The 19,805-nt window shown below is 33.6% G+C and overlaps 1 pseudogene; it reads left to right on the plus strand.

Annotated features, from left to right (window-relative positions):
* The first annotated feature begins 10,327 nt into the window (after positions 1-10,327).
* Positions 10,328-10,480, plus strand: LOC131814255 (U4 spliceosomal RNA; annotated as a pseudogene).
* Positions 10,481-19,805: the final 9,325 nt, after the last annotated feature.

A 19,805-nucleotide genomic window follows, 5' to 3' on the forward strand; every position in this document is an offset into this window, starting at 1 on the left:
TGAATTTTGTGTTTATCTATTGAAGATAAATAAAATAAAACAAAATTATTGATTATTGATTAATCTAATTATAATTTATGAATAATGTGGATATTGAGTTGAGGATAAAAACTGCCTCACACATCACTGGGCATAAATATAGTGAGAAGAATTCTGGCAAAAGGATGGATGAAAGAATGAAATGAAAAGAGGATGAATAAAGGGTTAAAGATATGAATAGCCAAATTATACTAATTTGATACTTGTTACATTGGAATGAAGATAAAAGTTAGGAAAACTTCAATAAGAAAGGGAATTAAGGTCAGATTGTGGAAACTTTTCTTTTTCCTCAGTATTAGGGGCAGGAATTTTATTTAATACAAGCAATGGGCTCTCTTTTATTTTTGGAGTATGAAAATAGAGTAACTAAACATATTCTGGGGAAAAAAATGTGTGTGATGTATAGTAGGCATTGGAATTTAGAAGGGTATTGCAAAATTTAATTCATAGCTAAGTAACAATGAAAGAGGTAATGTTGATGACTTAAAAAGTTTTAAGTATTGTTTTTATATGTGCGAAAATTATCTTATTTAAGTTTCAGAATGGTATTATTAATAATAACAGTATAGTAGTATTCCTATTTTACAGGTCAGGAAGTAAATAAATTTAAGAAATTTCTCTAAAAATACTCAGTTAGTGAGAGTTGACCTGGGATTGAATCCAAGCAGTTTAAATCAAGAATACACAGGTTATCAAAATGAAAGCCCAATGTTAGGGAGAATGACAATGAAAATTTAAAGGAAAGAAAGGTTGAGAAAACAGTTGAAAACACAGAATACAATCATTCCTTAAAGATAATGATAGTCTCTTGGTCACTTAAAAGGTTTTCCCATCCTGAAGGTAGTGACCTGGAGAAGGTGACATTATACTAATTGTTCTTAAATTAACTTTTCAGCTGGTATTTAATAACTGAAGACATAATTGGAGTCCATGGTTACTAAAAAAAATGCTGAGGCTATGAAATATCTCTGTTCTCTCTTGAACTCTAAGCCCGGTGAAGGTAAGGAGCAGATTTATCTTTCCCTTCATGTTTTTCATTGCTTTACATACTCTGTTATATAGTGTTAAGTCTAAGAACAAATTTGGATAAATGTATGCATCAAATACTCATGTGTAGAATAATACTAGTATGAATGCAAATGAGTATTTGTGCCCATGCATGTGTATGGTGTATATAGTTAGACTTTTTATGATGTATGCAATCATAGATTGTCAAGATGAGTTATTATTGTAGTTTAATTGAATACTGAAATGATACTTTACAGGTCAGATTTGATCAAGAGAAGTTCAAATTGCTTGAGAAGATGAAAGCATTCATCCCTCTCCCATGTCCAATAGAGAAGTATAATAAACAGAGAAAGTCATCCAAAATGTCTTAAGGTTGTAACGGTGAGTGCTTTCATTCTGGACAATGTCAGTCACAAACCACTTCCTGAACTTCCAATTAATCTAGTCTTCTTTTTTTTTTTTTTTCTAAATCTAGTCTTTTTTTTCTAAATCATAAAATAACCAGATAACCCCATTTATGATTTGATCATAAGTTGTGTTGATTCTATCCCGGGAACATTTTCTTTCCTGGTAAGTGAATAAAACCTACAGCACAGGGCACCTGGGTGGCTCAGTGGGTTAAGCCGCTGCCTTCGGCTCAGGTCGTAATCTCGGGGTCTTGGGATCGAGTCCCGCATTGGGCTCTCTGCTCAGCGGGGAGCCTGCTTCCTCCTCTCTCTCTCTCTCTCTCTCTGCCTGCCTCTCTGCCTACTTGTGATCTCTCTCTGTCAAATAAATAAAAATTTTAAAAAAATCTTAAAAAAAAAAAAAAAAAACCTACAGCACAAACTGTAATGTTTTGATTTCCCTCCTGAACTGTTTTCCAAGGTGATCTGTGAGTGTGTTTGTATGATAGCAGCTGTTCACTTTTGGGTTTGCTCTCCTTAACTCAGGTTCTGGATTTTCCATGCTGGGGTCCATTGTTCATAAAGAACTTCCCATTTTTTGAGGTGGGGGTTGAAGGCAAACAGTGTCAAAAGATAAGGCAGACAAGGAAATGAGTTTCCTAAACATGCAACTTTTTTCATGTTTTCTAAAGAGTGAATTCTGAAATTAGACTTCCTAAGATCAAATTATTCATTCATTGACACATTAGGGCATGTTGCTTAATTTTTCTCTAACTCAATTTCTTTGATGTTCAAATGGGTATACAAATATTTACCTTAGAGATATGATGTGTTATGCAAAACAATATGTAAAATCTAATACACTGGTACTAATTAGTGCTTAGTACTGAGTGTATACCCAGTAGATGTTATCTCTTGTTAGGGGAACTTAAACCACATTAAATACACACACATACACACAAACACCACACATATTTTTAAGCAACTTGGATTAAGTGATTAATGACAATGGAAATAAAACATATTTGTAATAGAAGAATAAAATAATAAATACTGATTTAAATTCATCATTTGGAGGTAATAAAATGGAAATAATCATTAAAGAGTATCAATTCTAACAACAAAGTTCTGAAATTGAAAATTTTTGGTAATTAATCTACTAAAAGCTCCTACATGTACTAACAATCACATATATGCAAATTAAAACCAAAGAAAATGATTCACTCAAGGAAATTTTTAACATCTTGGCAATATTCTAAGTGGTAATGAGGTGTAAATCAATGAGAACTCGTTTGCACTGTTGAGAGAAATGAAAACTGGCACAACTACGTTGCAGAGTAATTTGGTAATATATGAAATGAAGGTTAGTGTATGTCATCAATGATTTCATTCCTAAGAAAGTGTTAAAAAAGAATGCTCCCACATCTACATACACGGATATATGTAAAAACATTTATATAAGTACTACTTATGAAAGGAAAATTTTAAAAATGAATAATATGTAGGCAAATGTTACTCTTGATAATATATACAAATGTGGTAAAAAGAATAAGGAGATGCTTGTATACTGTGAAAACCAAATACAGGATGGAATTCTCTATGGGAGTAGATTCCAAAGGTTCCAAAGGATGTGACCAGAGAGTAGTACTCACAGAAAATACCAGTCATATTATTGTAATTTTATTTCTTCATCTGCGAGTTGGGTACATAGATATTTGTTGTACTGTTAATAGCTCCATGTAGTCTTTCATTCTGCACTACATCTTAATGAAAATAAAAGAATGAGATTTCCTGAAAGGAAATATATAAGGAATATAAAACATAACCTATGAATATTTCGGAGCTATTAAATTTAACAAGAGGAAAAAAGAAACAGCAAGAATACAGCATAAGAATTTCCTATGGTTGTTAAAATGCCACAGCTTGAGGGGAACAGTATGTGTTATACTAAAATCTGAAATTAAACTTTTTTTCTTTCACAGTCCTTTTTTTTTAATGTCTTGGGTCGGGGGAAGAGGATGATGTAGGCTTTCATTGAAAAGAAAGCTGTCCTACCACTCACCAAACATAAGCTACAAATGATTCCCTCACTAAACTGTTTGGAAATAGACAGAGAGGCTTATGATTCTTAATGGCAGTCACAATAGAACATGTAAGATAGATGCTGGGAGCGGAGGGAGGCTGCTTATGTGACCGGACCTCAGAGGTTATTTCAGTCATGGAAAGGTAAGCTTGAGTGTTAAAAAAAAAAAAAAAAAATCACTGCTTTCTTGTGTGCATGTCCATTGTGAGTTGGCAGGGCGCTCTTCTGATCATTATGATCATTATTGACCAAGTCTATCAGCTAATGGCCACTATCAGTGGTCATGGTGATCCTGATTGCAGTGACTAAAAAACTATCATAGTGAATTACAATGTTATTCTTTTTACAGTGTTACTCTTACACCTGGAAATTGACACTCATTTTTGCTAACAATTCATTCACATAACAATTCATGCGTACACACACACACACACACACACACACACACACAGCACAAGAAATAAAAAACATATGACCACAAATTTCAAATCAGAACACAAAAATACAACCCTACCATATGCCTGGAGCAAAAGAGGTAACATCTATGAAAACCCTGAAGATACCACAGGGGTAATAAGCTGATCTTCAGATATAAGAGTTGCAGGTAAATATCTGCTTGCCTTCCAAATTTTTATACACGGACTACTGCCTAAAATTTATTTGATCTTTTAAGACACATAAAAATAAATATAAATGGAAGATTTATTTAGGCAGTTTACACTGTTAGGTTAGTATAGACCATTTTACTCTTGCCTCAGTTTCTTTTTCCAAATCTTTTATTCCTATTTGGAGAAAGATATGACAGCTCAGTGATATGAGTCAAAGCTCCTGAAATACCCTTAAAAATTTCCAATTTCTTTAAGAATGGAGGGATAACGAGAAGAGAGCCTTAGGGAGGAACAATCTATCCTAAAAGGCAAGTATTGGGAAAGTGTAGGCTAGGAAATAAGAAACTACATGGAGAGACATTCTGGCAATTTCTAAAACAAAAAATAGTTTGTATATTATAAAGTTATAGTTATTTTTCATTAATTAATCCAGCAAATATATAATGGTTAAAATCATACATTTATTATGCAATATAAAAATGTACATGAGCAAAATAAGCCATAATTTCTTCAAAAATCACTAAATGGCTTCAACATTTGATATCATATTTTTCAGTGCATATATTCCAATACATATATTCTTAAAATATTTTAATTATATGATATACATAAATTACAAAATTGTATTCTTAAATATCCATTATTTTAATATTTAGACGTAACAAGAATGTCAACATTCAATTACAGAGACTATTAGAATGGAAATAAAATAGTAAATCACACAAAATGCCTTTAAATGTCTATGCTGATTAGTAAACAGCATATATAATTATACAAACCACGGTCCCAGGTAGCTCATTTGAGTAGGTGTCTGCTTTTGGCTCAGATCATGATCCAGGATCCTGGGATCAACTTCCACATCAGGCTCCCTGCTCAGGGGAGAGCCTGCTTCTCCCTCTCCCAGTCCCCTGCTTGTGCTCTCTTTCTCTGTCAAATAAATAATGTCTTAAAAAATAACTAAAAGTATAATTGGACAAACCATATAATAAAACTCCACTATCTAGGCATGAAACAAATTAAAGCTATTCTGTTTGACTTCTACCTAGAATGACAAATTTTTATACTGTGTAGCCAAGCATTAGTTACTATTACATGTAGGAATCATAGTGAAACAAATAAATCTTTTTTACCAGATGTTTGAAATGAAGGTCACAGAAAATATAGAGGAGTAAGTATTGTTTAAGTAATTGAAGAACTTAAATATAAAATGTATTATTAATTTTAAGATATTCAATATTCAAGATCATAGTTTTTATCATTAGTATTGTGCTTAGTAAAGTCTATAAAGATACAAATAAGATCATCTTTTTAAAAATATTTTATTTATTTATTTGAGAGAGAGAGAAAGGGAGCAAGCACAAGCAGTGGGAGGTACAGAGGAAGAAGCAGACTCCCCACTGCGCAGGGAACCTGATGTGAGTTCAATCCCAGGGCCTCGAGATCATAGGCAGTCACAACACACTGAGCCATACACATACTCCCAAATATGGTAATCTTAAAAACTATTTCCTCATCCTGCTAGTAATTACTGTATTAATCACAACTAATCAGGAAACAGTAACAATTATTTCCATAGAATATTAGAGAATCGTATGTCAAAATAGGAAGCACTGATATCAGAGAGGTAGTGACTGCAGAAAACAGCTCTCATCACTAAGCCTGGGTCAATAGTGGGAACAGACTGACATTCTAAAATTTGATTTTGGAGGAAGGTCTCCATTCAGATGATGCTCAGACTTTTGAGGAAGAGATATTATTTAGCAAATACACAAAGAGCTTGAAAAGTTTCTCTACAGAACTACCAGACCTCTGAGGGGGATTAGCAGCTGAGATCCAGACCTCTGGAGACCAGCACTGAAAGACAGATGCTGTTCAGAGTTCAGAGATGGGGCCCTGCAGGGCTGGCACTCAGGCCCCTGTGGAGAGGGCACTGAGAGAAGGGTTCCATTAAAGGTAGAAAGTCTGCCATCTGGAACCCACTGCTGCTACTGGATAGAGAAAGGGAGCAAGCACAAGCAGTGGGAGGTACAGAGGAAGAAGCAGACTCCCCACTGCGCAGGGAACCTGATGTGAGTTCAATCCCAGGGCCTCGAGATCATAGGCAGTCACAACACACTGAGCCATACACATACTCCCAAATATGGTAATCTTAAAAACTATTTCCTCATCCTGCTAGTAATTACTGTATTAATCACAACTAATCAGGAAACAGTAACAATTATTTCCATAGAATATTAGAGAATCGTATGTCAAAATAGGAAGCACTGATATCAGAGAGGTAGTGACTGCAGAAAACAGCTCTCATCACTAAGCCTGGGTCAATAGTGGGAACAGACTGACATTCTAAAATTTGATTTTGGAGGAAGGTCTCCATTCAGATGATGCTCAGACTTTTGAGGAAGAGATATTATTTAGCAAATACACAAAGAGCTTGAAAAGTTTCTCTACAGAACTACCAGACCTCTGAGGGGGATTAGCAGCTGAGATCCAGACCTCTGGAGACCAGCACTGAAAGACAGATGCTGTTCAGAGTTCAGAGATGGGGCCCCGCAGGGCTGGCACTCAGGCCCCTGTGGAGAGGGCACTGAGAGAAGGGTTCCATTAAAGGTAGAAAGTCTGCCATCTGGAACCCACTGCTGCTACTGGATAAAGAACTCAGCTGAACTAACATTAGCAAAAAAAAGAAAGTAAACAGAACAAAGTTCTTTCTTCCTTGTCCAGCTTTCTAGTCTGCTTCTAGCTACTCCTAATAATAAAAACTAAAAAGAAGCCAGTTGGCAAAGGAAAAATGTGATGTGCTACCTCCCAGCCCGAGAATCAGGTGTACAACATAGAAGTGTAAAAAAAAAACAAAAAACAAAAAACAGAAGTGTGAGTTGGAAAATGAGAAACTATACAGTTTGGAAATTCCTTTCGAAAAAATTCACATATTTGACAATGAAAATTTTGTAATTACAACTTTATGGGTAAAGGACAGTAAATATTATACATAATGAAAGAAATTTTGAACTTGGCAATGGTAACTGGTAATTTCCTAAGACATACAAAGTATATGTAGTGAAGATAGACCACAAGTTCAAGTAAACAAAACTTGGAGTCAATAATCATTCAACCATGTTATAACAACACATAAAACTGGAATAAGTTCATCAATTTCCCTAATGTGTGAAAAGCTCAAGATATTACCTGGCAATTCTTAAGTGAGCATAAATATTGTATATGCTGATATATGTCAAGGGCACAATATGCATTTTAATTATAATAGTAGAATAAATTAAGGTCATTTTAAAATTCAAAAACTTAAAAATTTTTGCTAACCTAGCATGAAACTTCTATGAATAAAAATCTTGCCCCAAATCAGAAATCACTGACTCCCCCAGACTTTATACTTTAATGTAAAGTGTAATTTAGGTTGGAATATCTGGTTATCACAGTGTAAGAATATTTTATAGAAATAGAATATGAGCATTGCATTTACATGTTTAGATATTGAATTTTACAGTAATTTCCTGTGATCATTTACTACTTTTAACTAATCAAATTTCTCCATGAATGATGGACTTTGGGTGATGTTACTTTCCAACCAGCAGTTACGTTATCAATAGGCTATTGAGAAGTAAAATTCGCTGTCTATTTTCAGAATTTGAGCTATTGAGTTTGAAAGGAATATTTAATTTTTTTGTACTTTTCAGCTGACACAGAAAATCTTAATTGATAAATGTCAGATGAAAGGCAAAGATAAATCTTATATGAGGTTAGGGAAATGAGATTTTTACATTCATCCTGGTGTATATGCAAGCTGATCTAATAATATTTGAGAAGATTATTAATTGCTATATAATGTTTTTTTTCTTAATTATTCCCTATTGTGTCTTATTGTTTTCAATATATTTCTGTTAAGGAAATTTACACCTTAAATGATTATTTCTGATAAAATTCTAGTCAAGCTGGTTGAATAATAATAAGGTGAATAATGTAAATAAACTTAGTAGGAATTTCAAGAAGCAGGCCTAGAGTTGACCATTTGTTTCTGGAAACATTTCCTAGTTCTTAACACTCAAAATCATATATTATAAGGAAATCTTTTGAATTTAAAAAATAATTTCATTTCATGACTTCAGGAATCACCTATATATCTGCAAATCTGAATTTCAAAATAGTAAGTAGTTTAATCTCTTATCAGAAGACATGATATTTGGTTTGTTCACCAGAATACCTTCACTACCTAAAATGTTTTTTTTAATACTATTGATTTTGAATAAATATCTAATAGGTCAATAAACATATAGATCAGTAATAGCAAATTGCAAGAGTTAAAAAACAATATCTCTTCTGCCATTGGAATGCAAAGAAAGAGCTATAGTAACACGGTTTAATTATTACAAGTTTGCATTCCCAATGCATGTTCTTTAGTTTTTGCAATTTTTAACTACTCTGAGATAGATGAATAAACTGGTAAAAATCAATAAAATAATGATTAAATTAAGACTGAAATGCCTTTTTGAATAAGTTATAGTAACCACAGAATACAATTAGAACATGGAATTTATTGCAACATATACACTAAGGCCTCATATTTAACACTGACTTGAAAAAGAAATGCAGTTAGGTCCTTACTATCTAATCCACTAACCTTCAGAATTACACATGGTATTTAATTTTAAGACTCTATGCTAATTGTAGGGGGGGAAAATTCACCAGTTTTGAGTAACCAATTTCCTAGGCAGAACTTTCCCATTACTGGGTACAATCTTTGCAACAATAAAAGAGAAATCTACCTTTCCTTATCCCCCAAGTCAAGAAAGTCAAAAGAGGGTGCAAATTTTAGCTACCAAGATAGTTTTGGACAAAAGTCAATCTTATTGTTTACAATAATACAAAAATTTTGTGCAGAAGCCATTAAAAAACATGCTTACCAGGCTTATTAGACTCAGGCAATAATATAAACTATTAATTTGATTACATAGTGGTTGATGATTTGAGACACACACACACACACATAAAAATTAGAACTAACAATTATTAAAGAATCATTATAAAATAAATTTGAATATGAATGACAAAGTTATTAGTATTTTTAAAGTTTATTTTATTTCTGCACCGTTTATAAATGGTATTATTTAGAGAGATAGAATAATTTAACAAACAGTATAGGGAGCTATTATTGTTATAAAAACCTACAACTTATAAACTGTTTCTGGAAAGAAGTACTATTTACCAATGTAACTGTAAATAAATTTTTTGCTCCTTAACTTCTGGTTTAACCAAGCATGTCATGATAAAAAACATTATTCTGCTTAGATTTAATTTTTTTTTGGTTTTAATTTTTGACACCTTATGAATTTTATTCCCTAATATTTGACACACAATTTTCTAGTTAAGTATCATTCATTCTCAGAATTCTGCAGTGCAAAACCTCACTATGCATTAGTAATTAAATGATTCTAATAATGCACAGATGACAAATTAATGTAGTATCTGTCCATCTTTATGGCAGCCATTAAATGACAGTTTAATTGTTGGCTAGTTTTCTTATTCATTAAGGATAATTTCTGAAATATTTTTACAACCAAGATTATCATGAGCAGAACGTGCATACCACATATAAGCTGGGTTTTTTTCTCTCCATAACAGCTAAATAATTTCAGTGTTCTCAAAACCCAACCATTAATTTCTGTACTGCTGAGCTTGAAGAAAATAAACTTGTCTATCTATCTACCTAAATACAGATAAGTGTTTCAGGAAATATATCTGTAATTTTACATCCTGACAGAATTATACCAACATTAATATTCTGCTCTGTGAAGAGATATTTGTCTTTGTCTGTTCAGATGGCTATAAGAAAACGAAACAGACTGGAAGGTTTGTAAACAAAAGAAAATTGTTTCTTGCATCGGTAAAGATTGGAAATTCCAGAATGATTTGTATGATTATCAGATTCTGCTAAAGGCCTTCTTTCTGGTTCATGAGTTGCACCTTCTTCCTATATCCTCACACAGTGGAAGAGCCAGTGATCTCTGTGAGGCCTTCCTTTTAAGAAAACTAGTCTCATTCATAAGAGCTTGATATTCATAACCGAAGTGCCTCCCAAGGCACCACCTTCTAATATTAACATGTCAGGCATTACAATTTCAATATATTTTTTTGGTGGGGTCGGGGGAAGGAGGAGGGAAGCTGGCAGGTGGATACAAATATTCAAAACAAGCTTTGCGCAGTGGCAGTATCGTAGCCAATGAGGTTTATCCGAGGCGCGATTATTGCTAATTCAAAACATAGCAGATATAAAAATAAGGGTTTAAGGGCACCTGGGTACCTCAGTTGGTTAAGCACCCAATTCTTGATTTTGGCTTGGGTCATGATCTCAGGACCAGGGAGATCCAGCCCTGCCTCATGGTTTATGATATGGAACAAACGACATAGAAGCTATAAAGACTAATGTAAAGCTTTTAAAATCCAAAGCTAACTATAATTTTCAAAGAAATAAATACCTCAATGCAAAAAATACATGAGAAAATATTTAAGATTAAAACTGTTGTTTTGTAGCCTAGCACATCCACTCACATAGCCTGTGGGAGGGGTTCTAAACACTAAAAGGATAAATAACATATCAAATGCACAGTCAAGCAGTAAGAGAGATCACCGAAATGCAAAACAGGCTGAATCTATGAAACATGGAAATCCAGTATCATGGATGGAATTAATTATGCACCAAAACTTTCAGAAATAGGAAGACTCCGAGAAAATTATAGTAGAGTAAGGGAGAACAACTTGAAAAGAATGATAAAATTATTTTGAAGTTTCATCATATAGCAATGGTTCAGAATCATCATACATTTGACAGTGAAGCTAAACGGTAAACAAGACTTGATTAACTTTGCTCTAGAACAAAAGCAGTGAAATGTGAAGTAAGCAAAATTAATTTTTTAAAAGATACAGTGTGAGGTTAAAATCTAATACGTATTTTGCTATGATATGTTGCTGTTTTTATACATACACATATATGTGTATATATGTTATATACATATGTATGTATATAGGGCTGTGATATATTGTTATTGTTATTGTTATTGTGTATATACACATGGATGTATGTGTATATATATGGGCATGTATGTTGCTAAAAATGAAAAGTAGAAGACACATAAAATGACTTCTCGACTGTAGATCAAGCAATGAAAGATAGATAGTAAGATAATAAGTTTCTTTCAATGTACTTTATGTGAGCAGAGGAACCTGAATAGGTTCATTAATTGGAAATCTCATGGTGCTTTGATATACCTTCAGTCAAGGGTGCACCTCCACTTGATTGGCCACATGAACAGCTGAAAACATTGTTTAGGTTTTTAGATTATGGAAAGCTTCAGGTTTGAAGGGGACAGAGTTAGATGTGGAGTTAAGATACATGGTGGCATTGTCCCTAAACATGTGAATTATCATAGGGTAACAAATCCACATGAACATCATATTATTAAGTTTTGAGCTGTGGGGCCATGTAGCTAGTAGAATTTCCATAGAGGATGTTTTAAAGTCCTCTTCATTTGGTTTAAAAAGGTGGGTATAGAATAGTGTGTTCACAGCATTTTGACAATTTTCTCTCTACAGGATTTTACCTCTGAATGAATTGTTAAACCTGAGTGTGATTACCAAAATTTGAAAAAGTTTATGTAATTTTGACCCTACTGAGGGTAGTCCATAACTGTCAAATAGAACTTTCTGTGATAATGACTGTGTTTTATATCCACACCATCTGATAAGTAGACCCTTGCCACATAAGTAATGCAAATGAGGAGTCAAATATATACTTTAATTGAATTTTCATGAATTTGGATTTAATTTTGAATCCACACATTGGCTAATGGCCACCATATCACATAGTGTAGAACTAGAAACTAATATTCAAATAAAGTGGTACATATGCTTTGTAACTTCAGTCCAATATACCTGATGTTAAAATGTACCTCAGGTCCTCAACTGTAGTAATTAATTTGTATATCATGGTGGACCATCTTTACACGAAAAAGAAACAACAACCACAACAACAGGAAAATGAAACAATGGTTTGAAGTCGTTGAGAAGTAACTAGGATGGGCAGGTTGATGATCTAAAGTATCTGAGATAAGAGTGACACACAGATGAGAGAGGCACATTTTCTTTTTCCTCCTCTCCTCCTCCTCCTCCTCCTCCTCCTTCTTCTTCTTCTTCTCCTCCTTCTATTTGGTTGATTTGTTGCTTCATGGGTAAAGGAAATGTAGAAGGAGCCAAAAAGAGCAACAGGGCGTTATCAGCATTTTCCATGAGCTGAGGATACAGAGTAAGGGGTTTCCGGTTTCCATGGAGGCTCGGATTTGAAAGGAGAACGTATCTTAGAGCAGGTACCTTAAAATACTGAGTATTATTTTCTTTCAAGGCTTTTTCCAAATCTTAATTAAACTATAAGGAGTGTGACTCTCCTAGAAATCAAATAGATCAATATCAAACAAAACAAAACAAAAGCAAAAAGAAACGCCTAAGACTCAAAATTAAAATATTTGCATATGTTTTATCACTAAAAATCATACATCTAGTAAGAGTATGCAAAACAGCCAAAGTCTGCCTCCAACTGAAAAGGTAAGAAAAAGCCAGGTGCAAGTTTTAATCTCCCTTTGTACAAAACATGCTGAAAGAGTTTTCTCTCTTGGATGGAGAACTACTGACACTGATGGAATAACAGAAGCAGAGAGTCCAAAAGAGTCTCATCCAGAATCCCTAATATCCTGCTGGTCTAGAAGGTATATTCTTACTATGTGATAAGGCTTCAGTGGCAGAGCTCTATGGAGTTCCCACTGAGGACAGGTGCAAATCATCAATCTCACTGTCACCATAAAAATACCAAAAAGCTAGTACAAACCACTCCATATATCTCCAGACCCATGTTTGAAAAACAGACTATCAATCAGTAAACGGCATGTCTTCACCAAGGGTCAGTGGCACAGAGGTACATATCACATTTAAATAAAACAGTTCAATAATTCTAGGCCAGCTGGAATTAAACCTTACAACTCACTAAAAAAAATAAGAAGCTGGCAAAGATTGCAGCAATCTTGGATTCAGGCTATGGAAAAATGGCACAACCCTGAAATGTAAGTGTTTCATTTGTGACCCCACAGGCTTCTGCTTTTTGCTAAAGCAAAAAGTAGCAGAACCCGCATTTACTCTGTCTCTTACAACAACCCAAAATAACAAAGATCAATGATCCTAAGGACACAGGAAGCAAACAATGTGAAATTTACCCTCACATAAACTTCCTTGCATTGAGAAAATTTACTGAATGCAGATCAGGGAAGAATATCCAGGTAAAGTCCAGTGGCCATCTTGAATAGAGGAGACGGATATGATAATCTGAAGAGGATAAGGCATCTAGAATTTATAGGACAGAATAATGGAGAAAAGAGAGATGCATGGAAAGAGAAATCTAACCATCTTCAGAGAGTCTTATTTTGCTATTCATTAGAGTACCAATCAGAACATACCTGTGAGAAAATTACTTGAGTCTAGGGAAGACCCACCCAAATGAATTAGAAATAATATTTGCAAGCATCCACATTAAGTCTAGGTATGCTACCTGTTTCCACTAATCAGGCAGCAAAATCTCATGACCCATAGATCCAAAAGCCTCAACAGACTCCAAGTGCAAGAAATATGAATATAAGTAGCACAAATTCTCATCATAATCAAATTGCTCAAAACCAGTGATAAAGAGAAAAAATTTTAAAAGCTCCAATTAAAAAAACTCATTATACACAGAAGAACAAATAAAGATGGCAATTGCATTTAGCATGCTTTGAGGTAATTCAGCGATCCATTGCTTCTTCCACATGAGAATGTAATTAATTGATGTGCTATCTAGTGATTCTTCATCCCATAAATGTTAGAACCATTATATTGATTTGGAATTGGTGTATATAGAGAACTGCATCTTTACTGACTCCTGTGATCTTCACATTTACTAGACTAATGATTTTCTTTATTGGAACTTCTGACAAAGAAAAGCAGCTTCCTTCCAGGCAACCTTTGGGGTTTGGGATCTTAGCCTCACTGATATGACTGAGCTATTAGCTTGCAAATGGAGTGTTTTAAAAATTGGAATGCCTGTCCCTCAGGGGATCTTGTGATTCTCTGGCCTAATATTCAAATTTTTGTGTGAGAATGGTGACAATTTGCAACAATTTGTCTTTTTAGGGTAGTAATAGGTTATCATCCTAATCATGTTCATTTTGAAAGTAAAGGGTCTGTCCAGCACAAACTGAGTTGGTATTGTCATCCTATTTAGAAGTGATCATCCAGCATGACCAAAACAATGGGCTCATGAAAATAAAAGTATGTTAAAATTTCTCTGAATATTCATGAAATTTACTTTTACTCCTTGACTTGAATTTATCTTTGTAGATCATCTAGGATATCTAATAGGCATCTGGGTAACAACAAATCCTTTTCACCAGAACCAGTTATCAATGTAGAGGTCCAGTATGCTGCTATATGGTATACCAAGACAAACAAAATTGCTCTGTCATGTAAGATGGCAGATAGCAGGATAGTTAAAAATAATCTAGAGACTAGACAGTGATGTGCTGCTCTTTTTTATCCACTGGAAGATAACCTACTTTCAATTCTCCCTGCTGAGTATTTAAAAGAATACATTCATAGAATCAATAGCTGTATATCATGTTCATTGATTTGTTCCAGTGAAGACAACACATCCTGCAGGGTAGAGCAGTAAGGACAAGACCTTGTTGTGTTTACAATAAACACCCTCATCTGCCTTGACCCACCTGGCTTTCACAGAGAGCACACAGGTGAAGACATGGGAATGCACTGGGAGGAGAAGAACCAGCATCAATAAATGGCTCAGTGGTGACTGTCTCTAGTAGACAAGGGCTGATGAGAGGAGATGCTGTTACAGAATTGAGTTCCCTGATAGTAATAGGCATGGTAAGAGCCAAAAAAATAATGGAGGCCAGGTGGTAGTACTTAATCAAATGAAGCCAGGTGAATTCAATTATTGTAATAAGCTGAATCTAAAACTGCCAGTTAGGAAGGCTTGACCCATAAAGAGCTGTGAAGATATTTTATAGCACATAGACCTTTCAGGGGTAAGAATCATGGGCGGTCAAAAAAGCTACTGCTCTATATACAGCACAAAATAAATCCAGGATGGATAATCAGGAGGCAGCAGGGAGCATGACTGATAAATTGGCATAATCCCTCAACCTGTTTTCAAATTTGAACCATTTCTTGGCCAAGAAATTTCTTGACTGAAGGATAGGCTGGATCCTTATAAGGAAAAATGCTGGAACACTATAGCAAGCATATAAATGATTTCTCCATTCTTCCCACAAAATGGCATATAGCCATTTAGTCAGGTAAACATATACCAGGAGAAAGGAAATACTAAAACATATTTTAGAAATGGTTTAGCACAGTTTTCTACTCAACATTAACACCTAAGGACTCAACATTGACCTTTGCAACATTTTTTTTTGGTTGTGTCTCCCAAGGCTAGAGAAACAAAGCAAAATCAAACTATTGGGATTATAGCAAAATGAAAAGTTTTTGTAAAATGAAGAAACAACAACAAAATGAAAAAGCAACTTACTAAAAAGAAAATATTGGCAAATGATATATCCAATAAGAGGTAAATATACAAAATATGTAAAGACTTTGTAAAACTCAAAGCCAAAAAATTTGATATAAAATGGGCATAGGATGAATAGATATTTTTCCAAAGAAGACATACAAATGGTCAACAAATACATGAAAATAGGTTCAATTCCACTCACCATCAAAGAAATGCAAATCAAAACCACAATGAGCTGTCACCTCATACCTGTCAGATGGCTAAAAACAAACAACAACAACAACAACAAACACAAGAAATAACAAGTGTTTGTAAGGATGTGGAGAAAAAGGGACATTGGTGCACCATTGGTGGGAATGTAAATTGGTATAGCAATTGTATAAAACAGTATGAAATTCCCCCCAAAATAAAAATAAAAAATACCATATTATGATCCAATAATTCCAGTATTTGGTATTTACACAAAGAAAATGAAAACACACATTTGAAAAGTTAGACAGCCCTATGTTTACTGCAGCATTATTTACAACAGCCAAGATATGGAAGCAACCTAAGTGTCCATCAATAGACAAATAGATAAGGACAATGTACACATACACACAAATATACAATGGAATATTTTGCCATCATAAAAAAGAATAAGATCATGCCATTTGAGACAATATGGTGGACCTAGAGGATATTATGCCAAGTTAAATAGGTCAAGCTGAGATAGACAAAAACCACGAGTGGAATCTAAAAAAACAAAACAAAACAAAAAAACAACGAATAAAATAAAATGAATAAAATAACAAAAAGCAGAATCAGATCTATAAATATGGAGAATAACTGGACTGCTGCTAGTGAGGAGGAGAGTGAATGGTTGGGCAAAATAGGTGAAGGAGAAAGGGAGATACAGGTTTCCCGTTATGGAATGAATAAGTCAAAAGAATAAAAGGCATAACATAAGGAATATGGTCAGTGATATTGTAATGGCTACGAAACTGGATAAACAATGGCTATCCTTCTAGTAAATATAACATAATGTATAAACTTGTCATTAAATTGTACACCTGAAATTAATGTAACATTGTGTGTCAACTATACTTAAAAATATGTGTATATATATATATATATATATATATACACACACACACACATATACACACACACATATGTGTATATATATATATTCAAATAAACTGAACTTTTTAAAGCTAAAAAAAAGTCTATTTAAATTGATTAAAAATTAGATTATACTTGCATTTCAAATTGAAATAGATTCTATTTTAAAAATGGTCCCACTCTAGATATTTGAGTTATATGAGATGCTGAATAAGTCTTTGTTATACAGAGCTATCATTATATTTAGGACATCTAATATCTATATATCATTATATTTAGGACATCTAACATCCCTGACTTCTGCCCAATAAATGCCAACACACAATTATTGTGTCAACTGAACCATTCCCAAATTCCCTCTCATTTGAAAACCTCTTCTATCTCATTCTGTTCTAGGATTATCCAAAAACTGAAACGTTTTTAAAAGTATATTGCTATCACTCTGTATCCTCATGACTCTGCATGACACCTAATCCATAGCTGAATCTCAATAAGTGTGTATTAAATGATAATAATTTAAGGGAAGCAGTCATACAATTGCCAGTCATGGTCATGTAAAAGATCAGATACTATTTTGATCTCAAGATTCTTCAGGTCTGCATTGACTAGATTTGATTCACAGTCTGTGGGAGTTGGCATCCAATAACTTTCTCTTTTCCCAGAAGACACTAGCTACTTTTCATGTTATTTCCTGACTTTCAAGTTAAAGAAATAAAATTATAGCAAAGTCCAATTTGTTTCATTAAATATTCTTTAATGAATTTTTCAAGATAATGTCAACAACTTTAACAGAAAAAACACCTGAGGTGATTGTTTCTGCATTCTCTTTCATCACCAAAGACTTCAGAAAAAAATCACATAAGTAATTATCACATTTAATATGTGTTAGGCATGATAAACAATTTAAAATTTCTAGTTAAGATCTTATATACATAGGAAAATCTTATCATTATATTTCCTTAATTGTAGTTACAAGAACTTATCTAACTATGAAAATATTTTAGGGGCATCTAAATCTAGTACAGGGAGCAATTACACTAAGGAAAACTATTCTCTGTAAAATCTATATATAATGTGCCAAGCGATAAATGGAGAAAAAATGTGGACTTCCATTTCAAATATGTCAAATGAAATTTACTAGAATTACTAATTCAAATTATACTTTGAAACTTTGCAGAATGAGGTCTCTGCCTTATTTCTCTCTGTTTTACCAAGAGTGAGCACAATACTTTATTCACATTCTGTGATCAATAAGTTACTGAATAAAATATATTATGATAGATGTGAAGCAAAATGGCCCTAATGTCACAATGAATTTTCCTCTGACAACTGATAAAGACATAACTAATCCAGCTCAGGAACATTGTGCCACATGTTTTCAAACTATAATGCATATACTAAAAATTGAAATGAGGTTGTTGTGAAGGTTAATAAAACGTCTTTTAAAGGCAGTTTATAGAATTCTCCCATCTCTGTAACCTAGGTTATTAAAATTATAAGTAAACAAAGTTTTCACAGAGGCACTGTCTGCTGCTATATATCATCCTGGAAATTAGGATCAGTTAAGGCTTCCTTGTGACAGTTCCTGAATGCCATAGCCAGGATATCAGTGGCAGTATGGGACCGCTCAGCTCTCCCTGGTGCAGCTAGCTCCAACTGATTCTGGTAGATGTAGATACAGCATATCTCTTTTACACTCTCTTTGCTTGTCACTGCTAATCTCTTATCTAGTTTAATTTCCTATTTTTATATTTGTATGCCACATTGATTGCATCTCCAAGGGAAAAAAAAATGTTTAAAATAAAATAAGAGTGTATGTTTGCTGTCTGGGTGAGGTTATACTGGCCACTCTGATGCAAATTTGAACCATTTCAATATTTGCCAGTGCATTGTCAGTCTGAGTACAAATTGTATCACTCACAATAATCAGAAAAATATTTTACCCATGGGAGAAAATGTAGATAAGTGAAGATTTATCTTAATTGTAAGGTATTCATGTAGCAATGTTTATAATATAAATGACTTATAAAATACTTAAAATGTTTTATAGTCTGAAAATTTTGGAAGGCACATATGATTTTATTTCCTTAATAAATAAGATAAATAATAGTTCCTTGAACTTTCTGGGCTGACGTATAGAACATTGTGATTATTTTCTTTCTTTTTTTTAATATTTTGTTTATTTATTTGACAGACAGAGATCACAAGTAGGTAGAGAGGCAGGCAGAGAGAGAGGGGGAAGCAGGTTCCCCTCTGAGCAGAGAGTCCCATATGGAGCTCTATCCCAGGACCCTGAAATCATGACCTGAGCCGAAAACAGAGGCTTAACCCATTGAGCCACCCAAGTGCCCCCTGTGGTTATTTTCTAAATTATAGCATTTTAAATTCCCTTTATCACCCCAACCATAAATTTGTTAATGAAATAATATGATTCTTCAAAATGAACTTTGGCCCAACATAACAAAAACAAATACATAATTATAATTATGGCTTTAGGGTGGGTTATAACCTTAACTAGAATATATTAGGTATACCACATTTAAAATATTAAGATAATTACATATTGGTTAAACCATATTTACAGAGCATAATTGAAACAATAATATTGCTTAATATTTAAATGTTTAAAGAGTTATTATAAATTTTGCAGACTAATAACACTGGTAAATATGAAAAGAATTGAAGACTAGTTCATATTAAGTGAAATTACAATTAACAATTTAAACGTATATATCACTTTCTTATAATTACAGAAATATGAATAAAAATAATAATACAAGATGAATTTTTAACCTATCAGCTTGGCAATGATAAAGTTTAAAAAAAGTTTCGTAGAAATAGAGGTTAGATACTTTGAAGACTGACTGTGAGTAATCGCTGTATCTTTTTTACATGCTGATCCTTTAATATTTATCTAAATTAGAACTTCACATGAGGGCGCCTGGGTGGCTCAGTGGGTTAGG

Source organism: Mustela lutreola, chromosome 13 (assembly GCF_030435805.1).
Source record: "Mustela lutreola isolate mMusLut2 chromosome 13, mMusLut2.pri, whole genome shotgun sequence".
Classification (NCBI taxonomy): Eukaryota; Metazoa; Chordata; class Mammalia; order Carnivora; family Mustelidae; genus Mustela; species Mustela lutreola.